The following is an 18,541-nucleotide window of genomic DNA, read 5'->3' on the forward strand; positions in this document are numbered from 1 at the left end:
CATCTAAGCATAAAATTAGAGTCAAAACAAGAATTTCCCATTAAAAAGTGCTATTCAGCCTTGTGTGATATTTTTTGAAGACTCCTTCTCCCTGCCATGCTCGGATCCTCCTGCCAGGTTCCCAAGAATTGTATATAAAGAGTGTCTGCCTCCCTTACCATCGTCTTGCTCCTCTCGCCAGACTTCCTTGAATTCAACACAGCCTTGTTTGAGGCTCAACATGAGTGAGCAACTCTGTCACCCACACCAGAAAGTGCCATCAGGGAGTGTACAAGGCCATTTATAAAGGAGATTGTTTACCCACAAGTATATTGTCAATCAGCAATGATGGGAAAGGAAGTGCAGCAAACATTACTGATAGCTTAATGGCATTTAAATAAGATATTCAAGGTTGAGGGGCACCTGGGTGGCTCAGTCGGTTAAGCGGCTGCCTTCGGCTCAGGTCATGATCCCAGGGTCCTGGGATCGAGCCCCACATTGGGCTCCTTGCTCAGCGGGGAGCCTGCTTCTCCCTCTCCCTCTGCCTGCTGCTCCCCCTGTTGTGCTCTCTCTCTCTCTCTCTCACTATCTCTCTCTCTGTGTGTCAAATAAATAAAATCTTTAAAAAAAAATACTCCAGGTTGAAAATTTCCTTAATGCCACCTTGCTCTTTTAACAGTACACCCCATAGGATGAAACAGTTTTTCTTGTTACTATGCATAGGGATAAATAATTGGGTTTTTAATTTAGTGACCTGGCTCTCCTTGTACACAGAGTCAGAATTTAAGTAAAATTTAACCTTTCAAGATCAGGTCACTCTCTAAAGTAATATAAGTAATAAAATATTCTTTTTCTTTAGCTAGATAATAGTACCACCCCAAGCAATGGACTGACGCATGCTTTACAGCAAAGATGATAACAAAAGATTTAGGACTGTCACTGAAATGAATCCGTAACTGAGAGGTGACTGGTTTGTAACTTTTGTGCTTGAATGATCCATTGATTACAGTAAACACACCTGTTCGTCTGTCAAAGACCAGAAGCATCATGGCATGGCAGCTTTTTAGGAAAGAAGAGTCTCTCTTAACAAAGACAGAAGCGAATTTTATTGGGGTATCATATGAAGAACTTGAGCACTCTGTGTAATGAATTAGGGAGATTAAGTGAAAAGGCTAAAAAATAATTTATATATTTAGAGACACAAATGTTTCAGGATGTGAAAGTTGCTCAGTAGAGAGAAGAGAGAAAAGAAAACAGGCAGAGAGAAACAGAGAAGCTGTGGGATTAAAAAAAAAAATCTTGGTCCCCACAATACAATAAAGAACTAAAACAATCCAAGGACTTGTTATATAGACTTTGTGCCATTTTAAAGTAAACTAGAAAAAAATTTCAAGTACTTAAAACCCTTTTTACTTCCTAGGCCAGTAGAACTCTCGGGAACATCTTGGAAACAAAACCCCTTGGGCAGTATTTACAGAGAGATCAAGGGAATGTCTCAAGAAACCAGCACTGTGTTAGACTTCCTTTGCTCCAAGGTCACCAGATGAAACCCAGCCAGTTTAGAAATTCCTGACAGCTCTCCTCTCTGACGCTGGCCTGGAAACACTTGAGAGGAGAGAGAAATGACCTTCACAGAAAGAGCCACTTCTCTGGACATTATTTGACAGCCTTTGGAGGGTAGCAACTTCCCATCCCTACCACCTCTTCAAGTCCCTGAAGTGCAATCCCAACTCCATCTGAACTGAAATCTATGTAGATGGTTGGGCTTACAATGCCTCCGTATCATTCTGTGGTAAAAAGAGAAGATCGCCAAACAAAATCAGACCACTTAACATCAAATGATCTGTCAGAAATGGTCTACTCCAGGGAATGTCTCATCCTCAAAGGTCTGCAACTGAGTAGCTTTCATAAGTGAAAATTATGAGCTCTCTCTATGTGTATACATATATATGAGCATCTATTAATGTAGGATTCATTAGTATTTCAGAATGTCAGGTGAATATATCTATGAGAAACAGGGGAAAGAGGCAAATAACCAAAGTCAGCATTATGAGAAATTCAAGGCTATGAATTGAATCCTATGTGAAGGTGAAGAACCATGCATTTTTCATTTCTATTTCAGATGGCTTTGGATGGGCAAAGAATGAAGACTAAGTACCAAGTGCATTACAACTCAAATGTCCATTTATGTAAAGGCTATGTCTTATTTTTACGTTTCCCCCAATGACACATAGTTGGCATAAGGCCACACTATAACCCTTCTTCAACAACACAAATGTCTGGGTTAAAAAAAAAAAAAGGAAACATGCTTATGAATCAGGAGGGAGGAAAACAATTGGGGGGGTGCAAAGAAAAGCAGGAGATAAGAGAATGCAGGTAGAAAATGAAGAAGGCAAGAAAAAGAAAAGCAGAGAGAGGCAAGCAGGAAACACTTTTCTTGACATAATATGCATCCTTGTAGATGGGTTTTACCATTGATTCCTACTTTCTACTTTCTGATTTCAAACACTCATTAGGACAACACAATGGTAAGACAGTCCCTTTCAAGAGATCCAGAGCATTAATCTTCCTTATTATATTTGTTTCAGAGCTATACTGAAATGTGCACATTTGTTCTAGTTGCACTAGTAAGTCTCAATTTATCCTCTTATTTTGTCATGAAAACTTTATCTTAATGAAAAAAATTCTAATACTATGTGAACTTTAATTGTATTGCCAATTTCCTTGTCATACTGTATTCCCACGGTAGAGTATTAACACTGATATACTTTAACTGTGCTTCATGTATAAATTTATACACACAGAGGCATATGCATTTTTTAATGGGATTTACCTGAGTAATGCTAATAGGGAGCCACACATGTAAATCCTTGTGCATCGAAATGAAAATATATCCTACATATTCTCAAATAAGGTTTCTTGGGGGTTCATTTAATGTTTGTGAGGAATTCATATATATTTGTAACCAGTTCTAATCATCTGAAGGTCACAGAAATTGGAACATTTTTTAAATGCTCCTTTCTGTGGTGAATGAATGGAACAGACTATGTTCAGATTTGTTGCTTTCTTCAAAGCCCATTTCAAAACAAGATGCCTAATTTTAAGGACATTTTCCTCCTATTTTAAAAAACAAATCAACTTTGTGGAAGAAAAAATATATAGCTGCCAAGTATATATAAGTTCAAAAGTTTTTCTATCGCCTGAAATAGAGATGCAAGAAATTACATTAAAGTTTTAAACAGAAACAGAAGTTTTCAGTCGATGTAGATAAAAATCTATTAGAGATAAAATTGTTTTGACAAAAACTGTGTAAATACAATGCCACTGGCTGCAAGCCTATTATTGAATGCAAGTGGAAAATAAGAATAGCACTCCTGAAGGGGCATTGCTGAAGTGACACAAAATAAACACAACCATTTCAGTATAATTTTTCACATTAATTATGTTCTCTTATCGTAGATGTATAACTAGCCAAGTATAACAACAATAACAAGATAGCACTGAAGTTATTTTGCAAACAGGAAAAAGCAAATAAAATAATACTGATATGCTAGTTATTAGATTACTAGCCTTTTATCTTGTAGAATAGCTTCCCTGAACAAAAAGACTATATTAATCATTTCTGTTCCTCCAAGTAAATGATATTGCATTTCTGGAAAAATAATGTTAACAACATTTTTCCTTAAAGATACCTTCATTTATTTGCTGATTTGCCATCTCCAAATCTCCAACTACTAAGAATATTTTCAAAAAACAACTTTTTGCATAAGAATGTTAGCTTCTTTTTTTCCCCCTCTCGCCAGGCTAAAATGTAATACCCTAAAAACAAAATGTTCCGCACTTTCTTTAATGGAAACTCTGCACTGTTATTTGCAATTTTATCAAGGATGTACCTATAGATTGCATCCTTTTTAGTCTCCTCAAATAACTTCTCCTTTACCCAAGTTCTAATTGTAGCTCTCTGTTTATTTCTCACTGAGTGGAAGATAGGCACCACACTGAATTCAACCAATGGATGGTCTTCAAAGTTTGTCCTCAGAAGGCCATCATTTTTGTCAGTTAATCTTAGAAGTAACTCCCAAGTTCAACTCCAATATGTTTGGTTAACATATGTCCTTCAGGTTTTCAACCCAAAGATAGTAAAAGTTCTCCTCTTTGCCTGGAAAGTCCTAGCTTTCTGATTTTCTTTATTGTATTGTATATTATTGTATATTCCACTTTGTCCACTTACCTACTTTGTATTCTTCCCTTTCCTTCAGACCTACCCTTCTGTACACTGAGCATGCCAGATTTAATCGAATGCATACCTGATTATTCACTACCACCATAGAGAGGAGATGGGCATATTTTTTCTTTATTAGTCCCAAAACATTATTTTTAGTGAAAATTCACAAGAATCTTCCAGGGAGTAGGAGAAGAGTAAAACTATTTCTTCTGCATCTCCCCTAAATATGGTATCCGTGATGTGCTTTGAACGAAATCTGAGGATTCTGTGGGTAGTTCATCCAGTGACAATAGTTTATGAAAACATAGTCATCAAAGGGAAATATCAGCAGCTAATGATTCCTTACTATTTCACAGCTTTAGATTTTTGTTTGTACATTTGTTCATACACTTTTGTTTGTACATTTTTTGACCGTACATTTATGTAAGAGTCCCATGCTGTTACTACAATAAATTTTCTGAAGTAGTATTTTGGTGTCATTTCTAAGTCACATTCTTTGAAGCTCAGCATTCATAAGGTTTAGAACCTTGGTCTCTTGGGGGGATAATAGGATATTAAAATATACCACGAGATGTGCCTAAGACTCTCAATCAATTGAGGGCTATCTGTGAGGGCTGATGTGAACACAGACAAGAGAGAGTTGGTCTCTATTCACAATGTGAAGCATATTGAATAACTAACTTATTTTAAGGATTGATTAGAATAGATGCTTATGCTTGCATTTTACATATGTAGATATTTATAAATTGTTAGAAAAAGAAAATTATTTCTTTTCATCTCCCTAATTTAGTTATGAGGAAAATAAAAAAGAAATGTTGCAGAGAAAACTGGAAAGACATGGACCCCAAAAAGAAGTAAGAGGGCTCAATCCTCTCTAAGGCCTATATCAAAGCTCTGCAGTATTTTTAAATGTTTTTAAATGTTTTTTTAAAAATGATTTAATATAGTGAGTTGAGATACATTACATTAGATATAATTAGACCTAGACAGGAAAGGTGGTTCTGAGAAGCTAATGAAATATCATTAAGGTTGAATATAAGATTGTTGATTAGGATAAAGCTAATCCTGATTAGGATAAACAAGATAGGAGCTAGAGATCTTATTTTTCCTCTTATTTATATATTTATTTTGTGAGTAAAGAAGAGGTATGCTACCACACCTTATTGGAAGGAAAAAATAAAGAATATTACCATTTTTACATTTTGTTAAAATACTCCATCATGACGATAATGTCTTTTCCACTTTATTTTTGGGAAAGGCATTTGCCTTGAGATATATCTATATTAGGGTAAAAGATATGAATAAAAATTGAATTTACTTGCTGTGTATTATGCCTTCATGGCAAAGAAGTACAACAAGGCCCCAAGCAGTCTGGCTGCTCCTTCCCTCCAAGATCTCACCCCACACCAGGGCCCTTCTAGAAAAAGATTTTCAGTCCCTCATTCCCTTTCCACCTTTGTCTATTTAGTACCTAGTCATTATTTAGATCTCTGGTCCGTTCTCATTCCTTAGTGAACACTGGCTTGACTTCCCTGACTAGATCAAATCAACTACAAGTTCTCCTAAGACTCTGGACTTCTCTCTTGTGGTATTTTTCATAGGTGCAATTTTATTTTTATTTGGGCAATTATTTGATTACATTCCATCTTCCTCAAGCCTCATGAGGGGACAAGTCCCCATCTGGTTTTGCTCACTACTGCTTCCTCAAAAGCTTAGTGTGGTTCCTAGCTCATGGAAGGCACCCGATAAACATTTGACAACTGAATGAATGAATGAACAAATACATGATCTTCACTTTGTATCAAAATGGTTGGCATTGTATGGATACAAACAATCATTGGTTCTAGTCATGAGATAGATGAGGATGACTGTAGCATCCTCTCTGTAGAAATTTGATGCATACGTGAAACCTCTTCTCCAAGAGTAAATATCTCAGTTCTTTGAGCACATCAATGATTAACCACAAACCATAATTTCATGTACATTCAGGCAAAAACAACTTAGGTATTTCTGGATCACTTACAATTCCTTTAATCATCTTCGGGTCTTATCTGTAAGCATCGATACATCATAACATTGACATATTGTGAACTATTCAATAGCATTTAAACATTATATATTGCACAGATGTTAGTTCTCATAGATGATGGCAGGGAAGCAAAGTAAATCCAATATACATAAGCCATCTAGACTTTGAAATTTAGAGACTGCTATTGCCATATTAGGACCAAAATTCCCACTGAAGCACAGAAATTCATAAAGCATTTCATATTCTTTAACTTCTCCTTCCTCTATATTTCCAGAAGAGATCATTTACTCCTTCACTTTAGCCAATGTTTTTGGTTGGCATTATAGTTATAATTATGTGTATCATTAATTTTTCCTTATCTATAACCACCTTAGGAATAGGAACCAAGTTCTGTTCATTGAATACCACCTCCAATACTCTATCACACCAACAACCATGCACAGTGCTTTGGTAGTTAAAACACAACATATGTGTTTTAAATAGAGGGGAGGAAAAAAATAAAGTAAGAGAGAGCGAAGGAGGAAGCAAGAAAAAAAAAAGGGAGGTAGATAGAAAAACTGGTCTTTCCATTAATGATACCATTTTGCTTGGATCAAGCCATTAGATAATACTATTTGCTGGAGTTGTTTTGCATAAACTCAACAATTTTTAAGATTTCACTACAATATACAATCACCTACTGATTCGATTTTCATTCCTTCTCACTATCTCTCTCCCCTCAATTATCTGGCTGAAATGCTAATTTACAGTGAAATAAGCAAAATGTTGGATGCAGAAGAGAAAAGGAAACAAAACAGAAACATATAAAACACAGAGTTAAATACATTGTCTATTAGGCCACAGGCTGCTGCCACCCTCCAGTGCATCTGATATCTGCCTGTATCAGAATGGAAGTTCGGGACCCGTTAATTCTACCACGCTTCTCACCCTTTTATGCTTCACAACTACTCAGGAAAGAAACCCCTTTTTCTGTCTTTTCACCTACCCTCCAACATTACTACTTCCACTTCCTTTTCTGCTTACCTTCACTATCCCTTTCCCCAAAAGTAGGGGCTGCTCATTCTTCCCCTCTACACTCTCCATAATGTGAAGAGAGACAGTCTTTGTGTTCCCCATAGCCTTTTCCTAACTATTGCACCTTTAACCTAATTTAAAAACATGTCCTTTAGGGGCCCCTGGGTGGCTCCATCCTTAAGCATCTGCCTTCGGCTCAGGTCATGATCCCAGGGTCCTGGGATTGAGCCCCACATCGGGCTCCCTGCTCGGCGGGAAGCCTGCTTCTCCCTCTACCACTCCCCCTGTTTGTGTTCCCTCTCTTGCTGTGTCTCTCTCTGTCAAATAAATAAACAAAATCTTTTAAAAAATAAAAATAAAAACATGTCCCTTGAGACTTATCTTGAATCTCTGTGTATGGCCCATTACTCTTGGATTTTTCCCATTCATTAGTTGAAGATTATGGCACCTGGCTCAGGATCTTTCTCTCTCCCCCACCCCAGTCTGCTTTGGAAAATTCCATTTTACATGAGGCTGACTCTTCCCACATTCCAGTTCCTTGATTTCTTCAATTTTGGTAAACTAACCACTCTGTAATCCACTCCCATAACCACATTCTTGCCATATCTATAATGTAAACTCCCATGTCCCACTTCCCTGACCACTTTCTGTCTCTCATTGTTAATGCATTTACTCTTCCCAGACATGTCTAGAGTAATTATAATCCCTGCCCATATATCAGCAATCTTTAGTCTTCCTGTTTTTTCCATCCTAGATCTCAGGGTTCATTATACCAACCACCTCCTTGCCACTATTCCCTGACTCTTGACTCAATTGAACATAGTCTTATATATGTTACAAATAACCCCCAAAAAACCCCAAAGCAATAAAAGAAAACCTTTATGTAACATTGCCCTTTGGCTATGATCTTTTTGCCCTACCCTTTCACAATCAAATATCTTGTTAGAGTAAACTGTCTTTTCTGCAATTCTTCACTCTGAATTGTTCTTAGACCCACTACAGTCTGGCTTCCATCCTCCAGGATCCCAGTCCTTCCTCCACAACCACCTACCTCAGAATACACTGCTTTTCACCCACTGCCTCGTCCAAAGCCAGCAGTTGTCTCTGTTCTCCCTTCCCCCCCACCACCAGTTACCAAGTTCCACTTATTTATTATGATGTATCATAAGTTAACATCCATTGCACTTATGTTATGTTCCAGGCCCCGTGCTAAGTGCTTTATATTTCATCCTCACAACAACCCTGTGGAGTACATAGTCCTCTTATTCCGATTTTATACATACAAAAAGTGTAACTAGAGATGAAAACTAGGCCAAGATCCTTCTACCTCCTAACCATCTCTTGGACCCGTCCTCTCCTCTATTTTCCCACTGTCACTGCCTTGTAGCAGCTCAACGAGAGGCTCCCTTCCTCACTGCTTCTCCTTGCTCTGTTCCATGTTCCCCATCTGTGCTCTCCACTGCTGTCAGAGACTTCTAAATTTCATGGCTTAAACATTTCCACAGGTGCCCTTTAACCGTTACAGTAGAGCTCAGTGGTCATACTTACCACACAAATCCGTTCAAGGCCTGCCCCCCTGTCCTCAACTCATGCCATTTTCTTCCTCCCCCACACCCAAATGGAATTACTTACTGCTCCCTAACAGTGTCACACTGTGGTTGCTGCACAAAGTATACTTGCATCCAATGTATTTTTTTTTTTATAATTGGAGCATTTTTTATTTTATGTACAATGAGTTGACATTGAAGTAGGTATCCTGGTTATCTGCAGTTAGCGTAGGTTATCTTGGATGACCAATTCAAGGAAGTTCACTTAATCCAACTTAATGAAGCCTATATCCTTCGCGTACTGACGGAAACACTGGCGGCACATACTGAGGCCGTATTTCCGGATCAGACCGTGCCGGTTTGAGCAGACGCGGCAAGAACGAGAACCCTGGCCAAATTTCCTCGGATGGCTCCAGTACAGCTGCTGGTGACCCATCTTGCTCTCTCGGATGCAACGAGGCAAAAGCGCATCCAATGTATTTTTATTCAGTCTTTAACAAGTCCCTGCCTGGGAAGCTTTGCGACACGTAGTGTAGACACCTTTCTCCTCCATTGTGACTTACCACATTGCACTCACAGCATGGAGTTACATGCCACTTTTTCACGCTCAACTAGGAGTTCCTGTGGGGCTGACAGGACTGTGGTTTTCTGAACTTTGAACCATCAGTTCTACCCATAGTGCCCGTCAATATAGAAGAACTCAGATAGTTACTTCTCGATCTCTTCTAATTTAGCTGTCCTGATTTGAACACACACACCAAAAGAATGTTTTCCAAATTCTATCATACACCTAAAGAAATGTTTTTATAATTTTCCAAGGGCAAAACAAATGATGTTTTGATAAGTTAACATTCCTAATGAAGATGGCATCCATGAATTAGAGTAAAACAATCCATTTGCTTGTTTTGATGGGCAAGTCATTTGATTGCCAGCAATTATGTTATATGTGTATAGATATTTCTGCACATGTACCATTTGCTGCATTTCAAAGTCTGCTACATTTAAAGGTATATAGATTTTTAGTTTAAAATGTCTAACAGATACAGGGACACCTTTATTTTAAAGAATTTTTTAAATAAGTATAAAACATTTCTGGGCAAAATACAAAGTCCTTACAAATACTAGTCTATATACAACTGAGCAAGAAGACAACTATTTGCATGTAAATCAGTAAACTTAATGGTGGATTTCAGGTCTCTGGAGAACTATCTAACATAAAGCAACAAATAAATTGAATGGTACCACATTGTTCTCACAAAAGCTAATCAACATGGCTTTATAGCACCCTGTTCTTTGAAGTAATCGCCTCTTCTACCATTATTTGGCTTAACATATATATTCCTACAACTTTCACATATGTATTCATACTTTTAAAAATTAAGTACTGTAATTAATCACCCATTTTCAACATTCTTTATGTGTGTAGCAAAATATGTCCAGAGAAACACAATCATTTTCATATAAGAATATTTGACATTCTTTTCCCCCCACTATACTTATCAATACCTTGAATGTAGCCATTGTCTATTTCTATGGGTATTCTTCAATCAGATTTTGTTCCCATTCATTCATCTATCTTAGCTCCTCACTCTAAGACAGCTTCCTAGCCACAGCCTAATTAATAATGGAGTTCTCTGTTGATGGTAGTACTTTCTAAAATTACTTTCAATTTAATAATTACACATGGATCCGTGATGTGTTTGCTTCATGTGATTCCTTTTTTTTTTTTTAGTGAATGATACAAATTAAAATAGACAATAAAACATCAATCATAGGGCCCTCATTACTTACGTTGTACATAACTTACATACACTTTAAGGCTTGAAGCAAAGACTTTTTACTCTGACCATGACTCATACATCAAGCTTTTTATAATTCCCTGTTATTCACAGTTGTATAGAATTGGCAAACTGCCTTTCCATGCCCCATCCCTTCACTAAAATAAATTGATTCCCAGAGTTTCCTAGAAAGGCTGTAACTTTATTTTCCAATCTGAAAACAATTAATAAAGTACTCAGCGGTGAGTCCCAAATAATACAAGACAACTTGACCTTGGCAGAACATACACTTCATTGGGCTAGGAATGATTTTCCCTTTCAAAACCTCCCTGACTAAACTCAGTAATATTGAGGTCACTCTTGAGCCCCACTGAAAATGGACCCTAACCAATTGTTATGGCTACATGATTCTTTCAAGCATGGGGTGTATTTAGGAAACTGGATGATATGGCAGATGTCAATCATTTACAGAGTGGTCTGAAAATCAAATCATATTCTGTTAAAACTATGGCCATTTCTACACTGAATCTATCCCTACACCTTCACCACTCCTAAATGCCTAGCTCTTAAAAAGAATAACCTCAACAAGAGAATTACTATTAATAAATTAGGTTGGATAGTCATGATGTCTTCAGCCTATAGAAAGATACAGAGTAAGCTTAACTCATCACTGTTTTCAAAAAAGCTTAAAACTAGGAGGAAACAGTAATGCATAAGTAAAGACAGTGCCAAAAAATTCTAAGGGAAGACTTCAAAGAGAAAGTGAGCTTTGAACTCAAACTTGAAGTTTGTTTAAAACTAAGATAAATCAGGGATGCCTGGGTGGCTCAGTCGGTTAAGCGTCTGCCTTCAGCTCAGGTCATGATCCCTGGGGCCTGGGATCGAGTCCTGCATTGGGCTCCCTGCTTGGCGGAGAGTCTGCTTCTCCCTCTCCCACTGTCGCTCCCCCTGCTTGTGCTCTCTGTCTCTCTCTCTCTCTGACAAATAAATAAATAAAAGATCTTAAAAAAAAAAAAAAAAACTGAGATAATCAGAAGAAGAAAATCATTCCACATGAAAGCAACAACATAATACCAGTTACCATTTACTGATCATTTACTATGTGGCAGGTACCACACTGAGCACTGTACATGCTTAACATTGGCTAAGAATACTACAGCCCTGTGATTTGGGTACTTTTGTTATCCCCATTTTGCAGATAAGAAAATTGAAGCTTAAATAGCCTATGTAACTTGTTCAAGGTCACCCAGCTACTTGGTGGTAGGAGCAGGGTTTCCTCCTATGCTGTCTCACTCCAGGAGCCATTCTTCATCACTATACTCTACTGCCTGAAACACATGTGAAGAGCTTTGGGGGCAACGAGGAAACTGGTCCAACTAGTAATGGAAGCTATATGAAGTAAAAACAGAAAGAAATTTTGCCATATGAATTAGACTGTAGGCTGCCTTAGAACTAGAAAATTGAAATTTGAATTTGAAATAAGGAGCAAGGGAGCAGCATTAGAGAAAGACAGAGCTGGAGAGACATGCAGAGGCACAAACTGGTTTGGCGAAGTTGGGGAAATACTTAGGCCTTTGGTAACTGTATTTGGTGAGCTTTGCTGCAGTAACAACCTCCAAATGTTGGGGGCTTACAAAAACAAATGTTTACTTCTCACTTACATTACATGTCTGCTAAGGACGGCTGTGAGTGAGTTGTGAGTTTTCTCCATCTGTCTTCTTCATTCCTGAATCCAGGATGAAGGAGCAGCCCTTATTTGGACATGCAAGTATTGTGGCAGAAGAAAAGAGTGAGAGAGCTGACAGAGAGACACGCAATGGCTCTTAAAACATCTGCTCACTTACCACTGTCAAAAGCAAGTCACGTGGCCAAGCTTGGGCTCAAGATGGATGGGGCAAGGGTGCATCCTGCTCCACAGGAGGCCTGCAAGTCACATGGGAGTAGGCAAGGGTGTATAATCCTCTTACAGGAAAGGGGAATGAATCGTGGGAACAATAATGCCATCTACCAGAGGAAGCCTGTGCTCTTTAAAGATGCTGTCACTATAAATTAAAGCAGCAGACCGAAATGAGTAAACTTTATAGAAGGGGGTGAAATCTCTTGTTCTCCCCACATAGAGGGCTCTGTCTTGAGGAGAACAACTGCTGTTCTATTTCCATATTTTCTGGTGTAAAAGCCTTATGGTGTATGATTTTATCATCTTGTGCCTAAAATCTGTCAAAGACTGAAAAATGAGTCAAATATAGTTTATATGAATTGATGGGGTGGATATGAATCCTTTATGTTCTGTTTCATTACAATTAAAATGAAATTAAATCAGAAAAATAAACAGAGAAAGGACCCAGTTAACATGTGTCATACCTCCTTGATTTTCTATTGTAGATGGCATTACAATTAAGATGACTTTACCTGCTGACTCTTTGTGGCTGCTGACCTAATAAAATATTCTAGTTGCATACAAAATATATGTGGTACAAATGAGTGATAGTTAAGAATGGCCTAATCTAAATACATTTTGGTGCTAAAGAAGTTGCCCCCAAGAATGCAAATCATTAATGCAAATATAAACAATGTAATGGTATTCTTAGAATGAGTTGTCTCCAAGACTTTCTTTGGAAGTTTTGAAACCTACAAAACTGCTGTCTGAATCTTAGCTTTACACTGTCTGTTTGGTTTTCTTGCTCAAATTTGTTGTCCCTACAAGTCCTTTATAGCTCCCAAGGTTTTTCCAAAAGGTCACTGTTTTCTCTGGTCCAAAGTCTGGTTCTTTGATCCCCTTCCCAGCTCCCCCATCAAGCACTCCTGTTTGGATTCTTACACACGGATGTATATCTCTGGAAATTTACCATTTTATCTGAGTACAAAGTTTGCCAAATCCAGAACATTCCCATTAAAGATCAGTCTTGTCTGATTTTCAATTAGAAAATGGTCTGTCTCTCTCCTTTCTTGCAATCCTACCAAATCTTTTAGGGGAAGCCCAAGTTTTCCCAGAAAACAAAACTTGAAAGTTTGGGGAAGATGACATACTGGGATGTGGGGTAGATATTAAGTACTTGATAGGTATTTGTAGAATAAATTGACAAATGGATATATTGACTGATCATTGTAGCAGTTATGCCCTTCCTACATAGCAAAAGCTCCTAAACTTTCATTCAAAGACATTTAAAGAGAATACAGTATGTTTTTCATATAAGATACTCAATAAATATTTGTCATTTAGCTGGCAAGGAGGAGAAAGTATGGTCAATGGTTCATAGCAGAAAAGATGTCCAATCACATCATCTCCCACCTCCCCCATTTTTTAAAATAAAACAAGCATTTATAAGCCCTGGGGAAAAGGAATGAATATAATAATGAAAATTCTACCTCTAGGAAGAGAAAGTTGCCTCACACTCCATCACCTACAATGCCATTTCCTAAACACTATAGAATGCTATCAGAATGTCATCAAGGTCTAAGAAGGCTTCTTTTGTATTATAATGATCTAGTACATATAACCATATTTATAAAAGAACACTGACAACCCACAGCATAACCACATCTACAGTATATTGCATTTGCTTTCTAAAGACCTTTACCCAAATTGACAATCGAAATGCTGCTGTAAATTTTTAAATCATTTTAAACATCTCATTTATGTGGCAAATTCAAAAGCTTATTCTAAGGCTACTTTCAACAGAGTAACTCAAATCGTCTTATGAGCTACATCTTATTGGTGAAATGCTGGAGCGCTGGGTTCAATCATAGCAACAAACTTTGAAGCACTAGAAGAATGTGAATAGAATACCATCTTTTCATGCTGCAATTACGGCTCTCAGGAGATCAATAAATGTATTTCTCCCACTTTTGTACAACTGCACAACTGTAATATATAGTGTTTACTAACTCTGTTTTGCTACATTTATAAAACCTATTTAAAATCTAACCAATCTCAATCTTAAAAAATCATAAACTATTCAATCATGAAATCCAATCATGAAATCATAAACTATCCAAGAAAGCATTCCGAAAAGTGGAAAATTGGTAAATATAAAACCTGTCATTATAACATCATGAGCTTATTTGCATAAGCACAGAAGTGGTGCTAATCTTAATCTTATACACAAACATAGGATACTTAAAGAATAATTTTCTAAAAATAACACGGTAAACAATAGATGGGATATTTCAAGCACAATGTGAGATTTTAGTAATATAAACATGAGAACAAAGCTCCCTAACAAAATGAAATACTATTTTGGAAAATGAGGCATGGGAAGCATTTTTCTTAATAGAAAATATGAAGTATAAAATATCTTGATTTAATTTAAACCTCTCTAGGTATAATCAGTGAATTTTGAAAAATTCACCAAAATTATTGACAGTAGAAGAAAGACTAGAAGGAAATATTACACAGAAGAATGTTAGCTATTTTACCATTCAGTGAAGAGAATTGTGACTTTATTTCATTTTTACTGTTGTCTGTAGCTTCTTGGTGTTCCTCAATGAACATCCATTATTATTATTACAAAGAACAATGCATCATTTAGAATATTAGAGGAACTAACCCCTTTGAATCAGGAAAGGGTTACACTGTTAAGCAGACCTTATGCATTCTATGTGGGAAGGCTTACTTTTTACCTCAGATTTCAAAGAACACTGAAGGCTCACATTATCAGGTTATAATTTCACTCTGCTGGAGTTATTGCTTGCATATAAATTCTAGCAGGAGACATTAGCTGTGATAGGGATATTTTCTCTCTAATCCAAAAGCGTCTTGCCTTTTTCCCTGAACTATTGTAAAAATTATTACAAAAATGTCTTGGAAAATAAAATCAATGTTGATACCTAACTCCACTGCATTAACAGGTTTTTTCATCAAATTCTACAAGTAATGCATTATATTGCTTGTCTTTTCCAAAACAGCAACATGAGGTAATTTCCATTATACTCTTTTTATAGTTGGAAAAAAAAAATCCTTCATTTTCTAAATGTTGAACAATACAATAAGCTGCTTGCTTATATTCTCATCTGGGACCTTATTTCTAATTTCAATTTAAAGATGGTTTGAAGTAAATTAAACGGGCCTATGAAACAAGATCTTCTCAAAACCCAAGTTTAAAATGAGATGAGATCTTCAATTAAGAATTTTACATATTATATTGTGACAACATTATTTAATGGTGACAGGAAGAGGCAGCTGAGAACTGCAGCCTCAGTTTGCATACAGGAAAAGAGAAATCCACATATTAGAAAAATAAATTTCTGGCTATTACAAAGAAATGGCCCATATTCACCTAGCAATTGGAAAGCACTTTTCTTTTCCTTTCACATCAAGGTCATTCCAAACTAATTACTTCGTTTAGTCAATGTAATATGGCTGAGGATTGTCATACTTACTAAAGATATCATTTCAAGTTACTGAAGAAGTTTGGTCATGTTTAGAAATCTAGGATCTAGGGGCGCCTGGATGGCTCAGTCGTCGGGCAACTGCCTTTGGCTCGGGTCATGGTCCCAGGGTCCTGGGATTGAGCCCCACGTTGGGCTCCCTGCTCAGCGGGAGGCCTGCTTCTCCCTCTCCCACTCTCTCTGCTTGTGTTCCCTCTCACTCTGTCTCTCTCTGTCAAATAAATAAAATCTTTAAAAAAAAAAAAAAGAAGAAATCTAGGATCTAATCCTTACAGCTGCCTAACAAATGAATGTTTGCATGCAACTAGCTCACTAGAACACGTCATGACCTTACATGTATGTTCTCTGATTAGGAACAAAGCTTAGGGTTATCCTCTTACATTTACAGAAAAATCCCACTTATAATACCTGGAAATCCAGAGATGTGGGGCTAGCTTAAGAGCATACTTCTACTGGATCGTGGTGGGAAAATTGCTGAATGGCTTTCATGTTGAAAAAAATGTATGCCTGCTTTTTTTCATTTCTCTCCCTTTTTTTCCTTTTTTAACTTTTTGAGAAACTAGTACTTCAGCAAATCAAATAGTTACACTGTGTTATGATGCATGGTGTTTTCATAGTAATGTGACATGTCTAAATGACAAAACACTGGCTATCTACCAAAAATGTAAAGTAGTTTAAATATTTTTCCAAAGGAAAAAAGGCCATTATTAATTTCTTCAGCAAATTTCTTTATGTAAAATGGCAGCCAACCAACTTAATACCAAATCTTCACAAAGTACAAAGAAACAAAGAGTTTTAGGTATGGACGATTTTGTTTATGAAATTGTTCACTACCCACAGCTTCTTCCTTCTTGGCTCGAAGAGGTAAAATTATGAACCTTGAAATTGCTTTATCTCCCCTTTGTTCCTAGAGAAGGAGCAATAGAAGATTCCCTCCTCAAACTGCACATCCCTCCCTCTTTAAGAGATCTGAACTGCAGGTGGTTAGATGTTTTTATTTAGAAAAAACTTATTTATAAATCACGGATGGCTATAATCTGGCACTGATTCTCCCTTTTGGGTGGCTCAACTTATATAATTTTAATAAATGTTTATTGTATTCTGACGTCTCACAGGTACTGCCACTGTAAAAAACAAACAAACAAAAAACAGTGACACACAGACGTGTGTAATTATCAAGAGAGATGAGCTTCCTTACAATTTAGAAAGGAAACAAAAAAATAACTCTCCTATTTTGGGGGAAACTTTTTCTATTTTTTCCCCCTTTAGTTGGACACCAAGGAAAAAAAACAGAAAGGAAGAAAGGAAAAGAGGAAAGAAGGGAGATGTATACTGTGTTTCAAGGGCCTGGCATATGTACCCAAACCTAGCCATATAAATGAACCCTTTCAATTTGGAAATTAAAAAAGCAAAAAACCAAAAAACTTCCTTCTATTATTCCTTCCTTTTTTCCCTTGCAGTGGTCCACAGTGAAATTCTTTCCGGAAATCATTCACCCAGCCCTAATTCTAATAGAAGACTTCAGAGCAGTTTGTGTCTAATAACAGCTCTGTGGAGGCCCTTGAAATTCTAATAAAGAACCATCAACCTATCAGAAGAACATGTAATTTTATGTTCATTACTTCTTGGTGCCTAGCTGTAGAATTTGGATGGTTGCACCTCAATTAAAAGTTGAATTGAAGTTAATAACATTTAAATAAAAACTTCAATAAAAAGTTAAAGTTCTATTCTTAATAGCATTAATACCCTCTAATGACCGCTATGGTCATTACCACCAGATAACTGACCTCCTTGACCCTTTCCTGACTGAGACACCTTGTAACACAATTATTTAGCAGTAACGAGCACTTGATGGGAGATTATTGTGTAACCAAGCACCTTGACTTACCGTTCTCAGTCTTCTCCATTCTTCGACAAATGTTGCAGTTTTCCATTACAAGTTTTTCTGTTTCTAAAAGAGAAAGCTGGTCCGGCTCCATATCAACTCCTCCCACCCTTTGCCCTGGAGGGGTTTATCAGATAATTGTTAAAAGTCTTAAATGTAATTAAAATGGTATAGAGAAGGTCTACTGTTATGTGTAGTGACTGCTTCTATTAAGGACCTTAATCTCCACCATTTGAGACCACTCTACGAAAAAGAGGGGGGAAAAATGAATGCTTAAAAAAGATGTTAAATGAGGCTTTCTAAATCTCTTTCCAACTGGACTTTGCATATGGTGCTAAACTGGAAAATATGGAAGACAAAAAGACGTCCAAAAGGATGATTTCAACAGGAGAGACTTCCACAAATCCTTTAAGAACTTCATTTCCTGTTTTCCCTTTCCTGGAGACTGCCATTAACTGGGGGTAGGGCCAGAGAAGAAAGGAAAGGGACACTAACCCAATTTTCTGTTAAAATAACATCCTAGTAGGCTCAGTTCCTGAAAACATTGGGAAATTCTCATTTCATAATGTATCTTATTTTAGAGCACTGTTTAAGGAAAAAAATTAAACTTACACTGCTCTGAAACTTTATATTTTAATTAAGAACAAATCATGTTGATAGAAAATAATTCCGATTTTTGTGGCAACTCATCTCATA

The 18,541-nt window shown here is 37.0% G+C and overlaps 1 protein-coding gene and 1 pseudogene across 2 annotated transcripts in view; both read right to left on the reverse strand.

Annotated features, from left to right (window-relative positions):
- Positions 1–18,541, reverse strand: part of AKAP6 (A-kinase anchoring protein 6) — a 571,051-nt gene that overhangs the window by 184,014 nt on the left and 368,496 nt on the right. The gene's annotated exons all lie outside the window — the stretch shown is intronic.
- On the reverse strand, positions 8,966–9,249 carry LOC114217950 (small ribosomal subunit protein uS14 pseudogene; annotated as a pseudogene).

The sequence above is a fragment of the Eumetopias jubatus genome, unplaced genomic scaffold (genome assembly GCF_037043125.1).
Source record: "Eumetopias jubatus isolate StellerSeaLion01/CBP00866 unplaced genomic scaffold, mEumJub1_p1.0 scaffold_7, whole genome shotgun sequence".
Classification (NCBI taxonomy): domain Eukaryota; kingdom Metazoa; phylum Chordata; class Mammalia; order Carnivora; family Otariidae; genus Eumetopias; species Eumetopias jubatus.